We start from the raw sequence: 12,435 nt of genomic DNA, 5'->3' as shown, positions 1-12,435 counted from the left end.
CCAATATGGTTTGTTCCCTGAATGCACTTCATTAGGGATCTGTGCCCGGGCTGGTGAGTCCAGAGTTCGCTCTCTCTGGCTTGTAATCCAGGAATGTGGCTGAGGACTGTTTGCCAGGCATATGCAGAGTTGGAAGGCGATGGAGCAGATGGCCCCCCTAAGCCCTGACCTCCTGCCCCCTGGCAGGTCAGTGCAGCAGGCCCACACCCTGGATTCTAGTGGGGCTCCCGTGGGCACGTCACCACGCAGAGTGCTGTGCCCCGCCTGGAAGCCGGCCTTGTCCCGCAGCCAGGAGACCCTCCAGACCTCGGCCACACGGGGGCGTCCCAGAAGGTCCGGCTGGAGTGGCCTGGGCCATAGGCGATGGGTACCCAGAGCTGCTCCGTGACCTCACGGCGCACCCACCCCACACCCTCCACAGGCAGCAGCCCTCACCCAGGCCATGCCCGCCACCGCCCGGGACCAGGGGAGGGAGGGTTCAGGTCGCTGTGCTCAGGCAGGTGAGGCTCATGCAGAGCACCTGGGTCCGGGGTTCAGGGACAGCCTGGAGGATTCCCGGGGGTAGACCCCCATGTCCTTTTCTGCCTGCTCCTGTCTCTCTTCCCAGTCCCTCTCCTCTGCCTCCATCTCGCACTCTGGCCCCTCTGCACTTCACGCTGTGCAAGGGTTCTAGAAAGCTGGCATTTGGGGAGAACACACACCCCACTTCTAAGGACAGCCCTCCCCAAGGAAGCGCCCGCGATAGTAGCCTCGCCGCCCTCCTTGCAGGAAATTCCCAGGGGCCGTCGCATCTCTGGGCAGAGGAGAGCCGGGCGTCTCCTCGCTCTGACGGATGGTTCGATTCCATCAGAGAAGCAGCACCTCAGGCCTGGCGATCAATAGACGAGGAAAAGCAATTCTCAGAAACAAAACAGTAATTGCGGTGCCGTTTCCAATAGAGGCTGAGCAGATGCCGATGCCTGTGCCTGTGGGGGCAGAACCCGTGCCGGGCGTCTCCAGCACGAGCCCCTCCAGGGAGGCTCCCATTGGCCTCAGCCCTCTCCCCGGGGCTGACTTGCAGGGCAGCCACAGCCCTGGGGCCCCGGGGAGGGGGCAGAGCTGACTGTCCTAAACGCAGAGGGTCGCTGTGCTCCGAGACGGCAGGGCCCGCAGAGCTGGTCTCTGTCCACCTGGAGGTTCCTCAGTCCAGTCCCGCCTCCTCCCCTCCCTCTCCTCTTCCCTTCCTCCTTCCCTTTCTCTTAAAGAACAAGGAAGAGCCCTGGCTGGTGTTGCTCAGTGGATAGAGCGTCGGCCTGCGGGCAGAAGGGTCTTGGGTTCGATTCCCGGTCAGGGTACATGCCCGGGTTGCAGGCTTGATCCCCAGTGTGGGGAGTGCAGGAGGACACAGCCGATCCATGGTTCTCTCTCATCATTGATGTTTTTATCACTCTCCCTCTCCCTTCCTCTCTGAAATCAATAAAAATATGTTAAAAAAAAGAGAACAAGGAAGAAGAGGACCTTAAGTTACCTGAGAGGGTCTGCGTTCGCCCTGCACGTGGGGTTCTCTCTGGCAGGGGCTCCCGTGGGCTCCTCAGCACTTTCTCACCCACAGCTCGCCTGCCTGCACGGGGCCTGGTGGGCTTCCCACTCAGGGAGACTCCTGGCCTCTCAGCGAGGACCCTCCCCACCCGTGCACTTCCTCCCTCCCTCCCCCCTGCTCAGGGGGTGCAGCACGCTCCCAGGTGGGTGCTGCCCCACCCGCTGCCACCTGCTCCCTGCGTCTCAGCGGCTGAGGGAGGGAGTTTGTCTGTGAAATCCTTTCCCAGGCTGTCACTGAGCGCTGCTGGCTGAGGTGTGCGGAGGCCGGTAGAGGGCGCTCTGGGCTCCGTGCCAGGTCATCAGTTACCCCAGACAGGAAGTTGTCAGTCATCCCCAGCAAGAAGCCATCAGTTAATCTGGTTTACAGACTCCAACAGGAAGAGGGGTACCCTGAGCTCCTAAAGAGGAAGTGCAAGCACTTTGCCACCCCAGCAGGAAGAAGGAGGACTTCTCCCTGGCTCAGCAACAAGCCAGCCAATGGAAACACTGCAGCTCAGCCAATGGGCAGCCCTCGTCACCGGGAACGCTTACTTTCCTCCAATGACCTTCCTTTCTCCTTGCTGATGCCGCCTCGTCCCACCCTCCCTTCTGTAAAAGCCTTCCACCTTTAGGAGGGCAGCGTCTCTCTGTGGTCGGATGAGATGCTGCCAGCCCACGGACCATTTACTAAAGACAGCCCTTCAGTTCCCTCAGGTTGTGTCTTCACAGCCTTCCACCTTTAGGAGGGCAGCGTCTCTCTGTGGTCAGATGAGATGCCGCCAGCCCACGGACCATTTAATAAAGACAGTTAGCCCTTCAGTTCCCTCAGGTTGTGTCTTCACGTCACCAGGGTGCCATTGCGTGTGCTCCTTCTCTACCCGGTTCCGTGATCACCCGCGCCCACCAGGTAGACGCCGACCCCAGGGAGAGGGCCCCGGCGCTCTGGTGCTAGGTTATCTGTCAGCCACTCACCAGGCGGGCGGGCTTTGGGGCCAGGAAGCCCATGACAGCGCGAGGGGACATTCATTCATCACTGCTCCTCCCTCCTAGACAGGTTGGCGGCCTCGCCTCCGCAGCCTGTGCACGCGGAGGCCAGTACTGCCGGGCCCAGGAGTGTCCCGAGTGTGAGCTGCTGGTGCCTGGATTAGAAACACCGTTTTCGGGGGGGAAGTGGGGGGGTGGTGATACTGCCATTTGAAACCTCATTAGGCTGAAACTTGAGAGAGGTTGGCTGCTTTTGGAAATGATGATTTGAATAAAATTTCTGATTCCCCCCCAATCCTTTCTGGATGTTTGATGAGATCCGGGGCCAGGCCGTGGCTGGAACCAGGACGCCCTGCGTAGGGAGGAGCTGTTGGGACCTGCTCATTGTTCTGGGCACGCGGGCTGCTCCGGGCGTCCGGGCTTCCACAGCTGGGCCATTCGCTGTCACAAACCGCCCGAGTCTCTGCGGCTTCACACAGCAGCAGCGAGCTCACGACGCCAGAAACAAGCCAGCGTGGGGCGTCCTGGTCAGGATGTCCGTGTGCCCACTCTGCACGGGGGGCGGGGGGGCTCCTGCAGGCACCAGCCCCGTTCTCGTCCTGGTCCCGTTGGCACTCCTGGGCCCCGCACGCAGGACTGGCCAGACAGTGTTTGCTGGAGCGGATTGACCGGGTGTCTGTCCCTCTAACGGGAGCCCCGACAGGGCACGTCAGGTGCTGGCTGGCATCCCTGGCAGTGCCGGCGGGACTCCGTGCCCGGTGCCCAGATGATGGATCTGCCATCGTCCGTGAGGACGAGAGGCTGGGCGGCCTCCAGCGCGCTTGGCCGGGGGCCAGGGCTCAGCACGAATGTGATCCCTCTCTCTCTCCGAGCTCCTGGCACCCAGAGCCGTGTCAGGAGGGAACAGCACCGTGCACACACCTTGGCCCAGAAGTGCCTCGGGGAAGCCATGGCGACATCGGCAACGCCCAGGTGGCCAGTGCGTCCCGCTGCGGCTCTTGGAGCCCAAGGAAGCTCTGGTCTGGGCCCTGGCTGGAGGGAAATCTGTTTGCATCGGATGCTTGGGGACACTTTGGTGTCGGTATTGGTGGACCTGGTGCAGGGACCTCTCCACGCAGTCGTGCCCTCCCTCACTGGGGGTGACCCTGAGTCCTGGACATTGGTGGCCCCCGGGCCCCCAGAACCTGCTGAGCTAAAGGCTGGGGACGGAGACTGCACCTGGGCTGCGGGGACTGATGCTGGTCACTGCCTGGGAAGACAGGAGGTCACAGGACAGCCTGGCAGTCCAGCCTCGTCTGGTGGGAATCCTGTCCGCTCTGCCCCACAGCAGGGCTCCCCTTTGCTCTGCACCTAGAATGAGTGGCAGGAACGTAGCTGCAAGGGACTCGGGCTGTGCTGGTTACCTGTTGCCGTGGGAAAAAACACCCCAACCTCCGCGGCTTAAGAAACAGTAAACATCGGTTCTCGGGGTTTCTGTGGGAGGAGAATTCAGCGTGGCTTGGCCTGTGGCTCTGGCTCGGGGGTTCCGGGAGGTGGCCGGTGTCTGAAGGCGTCTAAGGGGGCTGGTCACTGGGCAGTGGGTCAGGAGTTGGCGGAGGCAGCAGTTCCTCCCACATGGCTCCAGCCCCCCTTCTACTGAGTCCTCCTGACCCGGAGCCTGGCTTCCCTCCCTCAGCGCACGTGACCCAAGAGAGACCGAGGCCCCAGCAGAAGCTGCCCTTCTCGGACGAGGCCGCGGGAATCGGGCAGGGCTCCACCCTGTCTGTGAGTGAGAGCGAGTCATTCAGCACAGCCCACGGTCGGGGCGGGGGACAGACTTAACCCTTGAAGGCAGGAGGTCGAAGTACGTGTGGATATTTTTACAAACCAGCAGCCAGTGGAGAAAAGGAAAGGTCGCCTTTAGATTCCGAGAGCCTCTGTCTTACCTGTTACACCTTCTCCTTTCAGACCCCAAACTGGACCCAGGAGGCCCTGAGCCCCAGGGGCAGCCGTGGGCAGCAAAGGACAGCCCATCTACGGGGACCTGCCAAGGTCATTCCAAGGTCAAGGGGTTTGGAAAGGCCAGCCTGGGCTGGGATCCTGGGTGCAGTGAGTCTGGGGGGCGGGGATGGAGGTGAGGGGGCTGGAAAAGCTCCCGCCTGCTGAGCCCACCCCCTCGGAGCCGTGGGAGGTCGGGGAGGGAGCCACAGGCCCGTGGATCTCTGGGAACCTGGAGGTTGTCTGGGCCGGTGCCCCATTCATCAAACCACGGCACCGGGCCCAGGGAAGGAGGGCCGTGCTCAAGGTCACGTAACGCGTGGCCGGGGACGGGTGCCCAGCGTGACTGCTGCACAGGCTGCGTTTCTGATGGGCGCCTGCCAGGAGCCGCTCTGAGAGACAAGGGAGGGACAGGCTGCTGTCAGCGGAGCAGCAGGGGCCAGGCTGGAGGCCGAAGGGAAACCACGGCGCCTGGAGCCGCAGGATGGGTCCCCCCACCCCCACCCCCACCCCCGGGAAGACAGAGCTGGGTTGCCTCCTGTTGGCAGCGGTCACGGTTTTTACGGTTACGATGAAAACTATTTTAGGAGAGTGAGTGCCCCACTCAGAGCTAGAGTCGCATGCATTCTCCGGGCTCTGGTTTAATATTTAAGGTTCCGTGGCGGCTCCCAGGGGGCGTGTGAATTGGCATCTGAGTGTCCGCTGGGCACTTGGTGGTCTCCGGGCCCCTTCTCTCCACGGGACGGCAGTCCTCGGTGGTGACGTGCCCCAGGACGCTTCCCTGGCCGCAGGCAGTGCTGTGTGCACCTTCTTCTCCATTTATTCTTAGAGAAAGTGGAGGGGGAAGAAGCGAGGGGGGAGAGACATGGATCGAACCTGCCGCTGAGCACACCCTTGGCTGGGAATGGAATCCGTGACCCTTAGGTGCGCAGGCCGACCTTTACCCACTGAGCACACGGGCTAGGGCTGCTCCAGGGAAGGAAGCCAGCCAGGGGAGCTCACAGAGGGGGAGCGGTGGTTCCCACACATCACCGGGCCCGGGGCCTGGCCGTTCCGGAGCCGAGAGGAGCCTCGTGTTCTTTGCAGAGCCCATACCTGCCCCCCTTTTGTCTGAGCCGGGTGAGCTAGGCTTCGGTCATTTGCTGCCAAAAGGTCCCGGCGGATCTGGGACCTCCCGTCGGCGCTTTACGGGAATGGAAACTGGCCAGGTCCTCGGGGGGCCAGCCTGCCTGCCTCCCGTTCCAGCTCCCGCAGCCAGCGCTGAGCTCGCGTTCCTCCGACCTCGCGTCGTGGCTGCTTCCCCCGCACACCGGCCACGCCGGGCCCGGGCTGGCCGCCGTCACGGCACAGAGAGGGCTCCTCCGTCTCCACTCTGCCAGGGCGGCAGTCCTGTGCCCGCGTTGCCGTGAAAGACGAGTCCAGCGCTGTCGTGAAATCACACACGTGTCCACTGCACCTTGTCATGAAGTCCTTGGCAAATCAGTTCCTTATGCCTTTTAATCGAGAGCAAATGAAGAAGCAGCTCGCGGGAGCGCTGCTCTCCTGGCCTCTCCTCATGCTCTTGGGGGTCTGCAGTGTCCTTTCTGAGACATGGCTCTTGGGTGGCTGCTCAGCGTGAGGCTGCAGTGCGGAGCGAGGCCGCTGTCATGGAGGCAGGGCGGCCGCCATGCCCTGGAGAGCCTGAGGCCTCCCAGGCGGGTGGGAAGGGGGTTCAGAGCCAAGGCTGCTTGAAAGAATGCCGTCCTCAAGCTCCCAAACGGGTCCGGGGCCATTTCCCTGGCCCCCTGCGTGCGTGAATAATGCACACAAACAGGAGAGTGATCAGATTTGAACTATTCCTTTAATAATCCATTTGCCAGATCAACTATTAAAAATAGGAGGTGGAGAGGTGCGCATCCGCCTCCCCAGCGGCAGCAGGCCCACAAATGTGGCTTCATTAAGTTGTCAGCGTGGGTTCAAAGGGCCGGCTGTAGGCCGTGGCCAAGGTTCCAGATGGCTCCTGGCAATGAGTCGTCACCTCGCCCCTCCCGGTGCTGCACTCACCGCCACAGCGAGGGACGGGCGCTAGCAGCCGGAGCTGCCCTGACATCCGCCCGCAGGACGCGTGTTTATCTATTTGGAGTGAAACCTCCTCCGTCGGTTCGCCCGTGGCTCCCGTCCCAGGCAAACATCAGGGAATGAAGGATGATGGCGTCTGACTTTCCCAAGACCTTGCCGAGGCCAAGTTCGCCTCCGTCCCACTGGCATCCTCTGAGGCCAGAGGCAGGTGGAGGTTCTGTCGCAGCCCAGGTCCAGGGTCTGCAAGAAGGTGGCTCAGTGGGCACCCAGGCCCCTGCCAGCCCTGGGCTCCGACGACCAAAGGGCGGTGAGTTCTTGACTCCTTGGCGAGGGCGGCAAGTGGGGAGGGTTGCGCCGTGTGTGTCTCTACTCCATTTGAGGCCACACATGCTTGCTGTCGGCTCCAAGGCTCTGTGCCCAGGAGCAGGAAGGAGAGTTGCTGAAACTCCGTCGTCAGATGGAGCTATGACTGTTAGTGAGACGCACGGCTGTGGCTGAGCTTCCCCAAGTACCTTCGTCAGGGACCCTGGTGGGGGGGTCAACCCTCAAAGACGCTGAGTCCCACTCGAGTTGACTGGTGACGAGTGTCCATTGTCACACGCACAGAAACCCGACTCCCGAGGTCACAAAGTCTTTCCACGTCAGGTCTGTCCTCCGCCAAAACATTGACTTGGGGCCTGGCCAGCAGGGCTCAGTGGTTGGACGTTGACCCATGAACCAGGAGGGCACGGCTCAATTCCCTGTCAGGGCACAGGCCCAGGCTGGGGGCTGTTGACTGGTGACGAGTGTCCATTGTCACACGCACAGAAGCCCGATTCCCGAGGTCACAAAGTCTTTCCTCTCCACGCCAAAACATTGACTTGGGGCCTGGCCGGCGGGGCTCAGTGATTGGGCGTTGACCCCTGAACCAGGAGGGCACGGCTCAATTCCCCGCCAGGGCACATGCCCAGGCTGGGGGCTGCATCCCCAGTAGGGGGTGTGCAGGAGGCAGTCGATCCATGATTCTCATCATTGGCGTTTCTATTTCTCTCTCTTCCTCTCTGAAGTCAATAAAAATATTTTTTAAAATCTTTTACAAGTAGAACACCCTTCCTGCTTTCCTGCCTGCGTGTGGACTTTGGGGCCCCTCTACTCACTGCTTTCACATGAAGCTGTTTTACAAGTGGGGCTCTTCCTATGCCATGCGTCCACATGTCAGATTTCAAATCGAGCTGTGAGCTGGAGAACCCACGTCTTCAGCTTCAACCTGGGGCTGCAGAGGGAACCCGGACTGACGGCTCCCCAGCCGCAGCCTTTCACACCCACGGTCACGTGGTCACGCGCCGGAGCGTTCGGAGGACCCCTGTGACTGGCTGCAGCTGTGAACTGTGGGACGTCATCCCTGAAGTTGCCAGGAGCCAGAGATCCACGAGGATGCGAGGGGATCTCTCAAGACCCCCAGCGTGGCTCTTCCCTTTTCAGATACTTTCAGAAGCGAAAGGGGGGAAGGGTGTTTTAGAGGAGGGAACAGCCTGCTGGGTCCGGAGCCCTGAGGATAGAGACACTAATGTACAAGGAACAGCCCTTGGCCGAGAGCTCACCATCCAGTGGAGGAGAGTGGCCTGCGGTGGGAGGGTTTACCACACCTCATGGAACAGCATGAATGAGGGAACAGAGGGTAGGGTGCTCAGGGGTTGGAGAGGGGAGAGTGATGTGGTTTGTGACCAGGAAAGGTGTGGAGGGGGTGGGGCAAGTCTCGCGGGAGGTTGTGCCCTGAGCTAAGGGGCTGGGACTCCATCCTGCGCCCAGGGAGGAGGCCCGTTTCAGCACTGGGATGAGATGGACACGTGACGTCCACGCTCAGAGCCCTGCTTTAGGAAAACATCCCCAACCTGGACTGTCTGCCTGGTGACGTTCATTCCTCCCGTGTGAGTGGGCAGGGGATTGAACAGGAGGCCCGGAGACGGGCTGCGAGGCGGTTGTAACAGCCCAGGGCACCGGGGGTGGGAGGAGAGGGAGAAGGGGGAGCCTACGGAGTGAGAAATTCTTCTCGCCTCCCTGAGCGCGGGCGCCCAGCGGGCCCGGGAGAGGAACGCTCCCTCCCTTCGATCCGTCCGATTGCACACGCGCCTCTCGCAGCGGGAGCCTCGCCGAGCAGGGAGGACTCCTGCGTTTGACTCTGTGTTCTCTGTAGGATGACTGCCACACACAGCCCAGGGTCTGGTGCTGCACGAGGAACCAGAATCAACTCCAACGTCTGCCGGGAGTCCTCGAAGGCCGTTTGACAGCAATGGTCACCTCCTGCGATGACTTCAGCCTCTAACTGCCAAGCAAGACACCACTCCACCTTCATCCGTGCACCCCCCCCCCTTGTATTATCTATACAGAGCTGGAAAGGACCTGTGCCACGTCTAACAAGAGAGGGGAGAGAGAGAGAGAGAGAGAGAGAGAGAGAGAGAGAGAGACCCTCCACCCTCTCCGCTCACCAGTCCTCTGCTTCTTCCCTTCAGAGGCAAATACAACCAGACCCGAATGCACGGACGGCGGCCAGCGGGTGGTGTGACTGGTCTAACTTCCCTGTGGTCACTCGCCCTCTACCTGCCTGCTCTGAGATGCTGCAGTTACCAATTTGCTGCTTGTCATACAGTCATTAGGAGCAGAAAGCATTGCCAAGTGGCCTCCAGAGAAGACAATCTGGGGACTTGCGCGCTTTTCTCGTGGCATCAGGACCACGTGGTGGCCGAGCCAGGTGCCTGGACGGACCCGGGCTGCTCAGGGGTCTGGTCACGGGGAGCAGTCACATGCCTGGCAATAAACACTTAAGAGAATGGATCGTGGTTTAACATTTTATTTATTTTGTAAAGACACGCTTCCTCGTGGGTAGAAGAAGGATCGGGTGAGATCAGTGGTTCCCACATGTCAGCCGTGGACTGGTTCACTCACCACTGAAAACCAGCGAAGCAGGGGCAGCCGGGCTTAGGGAGACAGTGCAAAACGGATCTGCTACAAAGGACTTTCCTTTATTCCAAGATTTCATCCTGCAGATGAGTGATGACAGGTGGCATCATACAGAAATATCTCTGACTAGCAAGTAAGAGGAGCGGACTTTATCCCTGTCCCCAAGCTACGTCAGTCCTCTCCCCTGCCACTCTCCTTCGTCCCCAGTCCCCAGTGTGGGCCCCAGGCATGCAAGCAGCTTACCTCCCCTATGCAAACTCTGGAGCTTTCATGCATTTTTAAACGCTATTTTTCTGGGGGGTTTCTTCCCACTGGTACAATTTGCTGTGCATTTAATGTAAAGCAAAGGGATCTTCGGGCTACACATTCTCTAATTTCCTCTCATTCTCTCCACCTCCCCTCCCCCCGCAAGGTTCTCTCTTCGGGCCTCCAGAGGGGAGATGCCAGTAGCTGACAAAGCCCAGGGTAGCCATTGATGAAAGATAAAGGTGAGTTATTTTTCAGCACACAGGGTTTGGACAAGTCTGCTCTTTCCTGGTATGTGACCGCAGGCAGGCCCCTTAGCCACTCTGAGCTTTGCTTTCCTTGTTCGGAGTGAGAATAATGAGAATAACTGTGATGCTGACTTGGAGGGCATTGATGAAGGTAATGTGTGCACAGTGCCTGGTGTGTGGCGGGTGCTTAGCGGGTGGTAACCGTGTGCATCCTGGTAAGGATGCTGGCCGGAGGGGTGTCCCCGCTGAGTGGCACTTTGGCTAAGAGGAAGGACCTCTGCCTGAGCCTGGGGGCTCCTTTCCTTTTGACTGTTCCCTTAGTCAAGGAACCCTCTGTGGTCCGCCTGCAGGCTCTGGCTCTGTTGGCCCAGAGGCGTCCTCTCACTGCCTCTAACCCAGCGGTTCTCAACCTGTGGGTCGCGACCCCTTTGGGGGTCGAACGACCCTTTCACAGGGGTCGCCTAAGACCATCGGAAAACACATATCTATTTACATATTGTTTTGTGATTAATCACTATCCTTTAATTATGTTCAATTTGTAACAATGAAAATACATCCTGCATATCAGATATTTACATGACGATTCATAACAGTAGCAAAATTACAGTTATGAAGTAGCAACGAAAATAATTTTATGGTTGGGGGTCACCACAACATGAGGAACTGTATTAAAGGGTCGCGGCATTAGGAAGGTTGAGAACCACTGCAGTCTAACCCAAGGCAGGAGCTGTCCAGGGTTCTGGCACAGGGACACACCGGGCCCAGCATCTTCTCCCGCCCCAAACACAAGTGAGGAACTGTCCAGGGTGCTGCACAGGGCACGCCGGGGCTGGCATCCTCTCATGGCCTCCAGCCCATTCAGGAGCTGTCCGGGGTGCTGACACGAGAGGCACTTAGGGATCAGCATCCTCTCTCAGCCTCCAGCCCTAGATGGGAGCTGTCCCGGGTGCTGACTTGAGCAATCTTGTGCAACTCACTGGGCCATGGCCTCCAGCCCATTCAGGAGCTGTCCGGGGTGCTGACACGAGAGGCACTTAGGGATCAGCCTCCTCTCCGGCCCTAGATGGGAGCTGTCCAGGGTGCTGACTTGAGCAGCCTTGTGCAATTCACTGGGCCTGGGCCTCCATGAGCAGGGCCCTACCGGGAGTGGAGGCTCCCTACCTCCTACCCCACACTCCCCCCCCCAAACCATACATAACCCGAAAGAGGAGACCAGGAAGGCCATTTCCCAAGCAGTATCATGGGACCACCCGGGGAGCAGACAAAAGCAGGAGGCGTTAGAACTGACGGCTCTTCAACAATGATGGCTTTCTAAGTACAGAATTGTGCGCCATCCCTGGCCAAGATGTACTGTTTTTGTTCTATTCATCCATCACTGTAAATTGCCTGCTGTTATTGCCGGAAATTTATTTTGGCGGGTCAGAGATGTTGGGCTCTGTTCAAAAGAATGAAGCAGAATAAGGGATAAGCAGAAACTACTGCTGGGTCTGTTAGTCCCCCCGCACCCCCCCAAAAAAACACAAAAACAAACAAATCTTCAAATACAAACACTGGAGCTGACCCAACAGATGAAAAAGACCCAGCAGACAGTGGCTTCTCTTTCTGTGTGTGGTTGTCATGGGTTCCATGTAAGGTCCTGAAGTCCTTCTCTCGTCCTGTGTCTTGGCACTTGGGGATAAGAGGAGGGTGAGAATTTGGCTTCAAGTAGGCGTTCCCTGTGTGTTTATGGAACTGTAATTCCAGGGCTGGATTCATTAGGACATATGGTGACCTCCGTTCTCCTTTTGGGGGATCACGGGGATGTCACACGGCACGCAGGGCGGTCCCCACGGCTCCCACCCCGAGAGGTTCTGAGCCCAGTGCTTTGCCTTGCGGTGGTTTTCTTGTGATTCCTCGCTGTGCTCTCATGTTGCGCCAGGCCCCAGAAGTCGTGCAGCCGATCCTGAGTGCAGGGAAGGCTCTGGTGTCTGCTCGTAAAGAAAGCTGTTTACTTCTGCTCATCGCAAAGTTTTTGCAAAGTTTACTTCCCAAAGTTGTTTGAATTTGAAACATTATTTTATTTTTTAATACAGTTTTATTGATTTCAGAGAGGAAGGGAGTGGAAGAGAGAGATAGAAACATCAATGATGAGAGAGAATCATTGATTGGCTGCCTCCTGCACACCTCCCCCCCACACACACACACACTGGTGATCAAACCCGAAACCCAGGCATGTGCCCTGACTGGGAATCAAACTGTGACCTCCTGGTTCATAGGTCAGTGCTCAATTACTGAGCCATACTGGCCAGGCTGAATTTGAAACGTTATTTTAAAAGATGATGATTAGCCATTTGTGTGACGATGGATGGCATTGGCGCTTTAAGTTCACCGCCAGTCCTTCCAGGACACCGATCCTGGGGAAACCAGGTGCCCTGGGGGTGGGGTAGGG

General features: G+C 58.8%; 1 long non-coding RNA gene across 1 annotated transcript in view; it reads left to right on the top strand.

Moving 5' to 3' along the window:
* Positions 1-9,943: 9,943 nt before the first annotated feature.
* The window catches only part of LOC102250075, a 10,048-nt gene continuing 7,556 nt past the window's right edge, over positions 9,944-12,435 (top strand). Inside the window, exon 1 of the long non-coding RNA XR_314393.2 lies at positions 9,944-10,001. This is a non-coding gene — a long non-coding RNA (uncharacterized LOC102250075). The remainder of the gene's footprint in view (positions 10,002-12,435) is intronic.

Source organism: Myotis brandtii, unplaced genomic scaffold (assembly GCF_000412655.1).
Source record: "Myotis brandtii unplaced genomic scaffold, ASM41265v1 scaffold633, whole genome shotgun sequence".
NCBI classification, from domain to species: domain Eukaryota; kingdom Metazoa; phylum Chordata; class Mammalia; order Chiroptera; family Vespertilionidae; genus Myotis; species Myotis brandtii.
The sequence above is the reverse complement of the archived record's forward strand: the minus strand, read 5'-3'. Positions and strand labels throughout refer to the sequence as shown.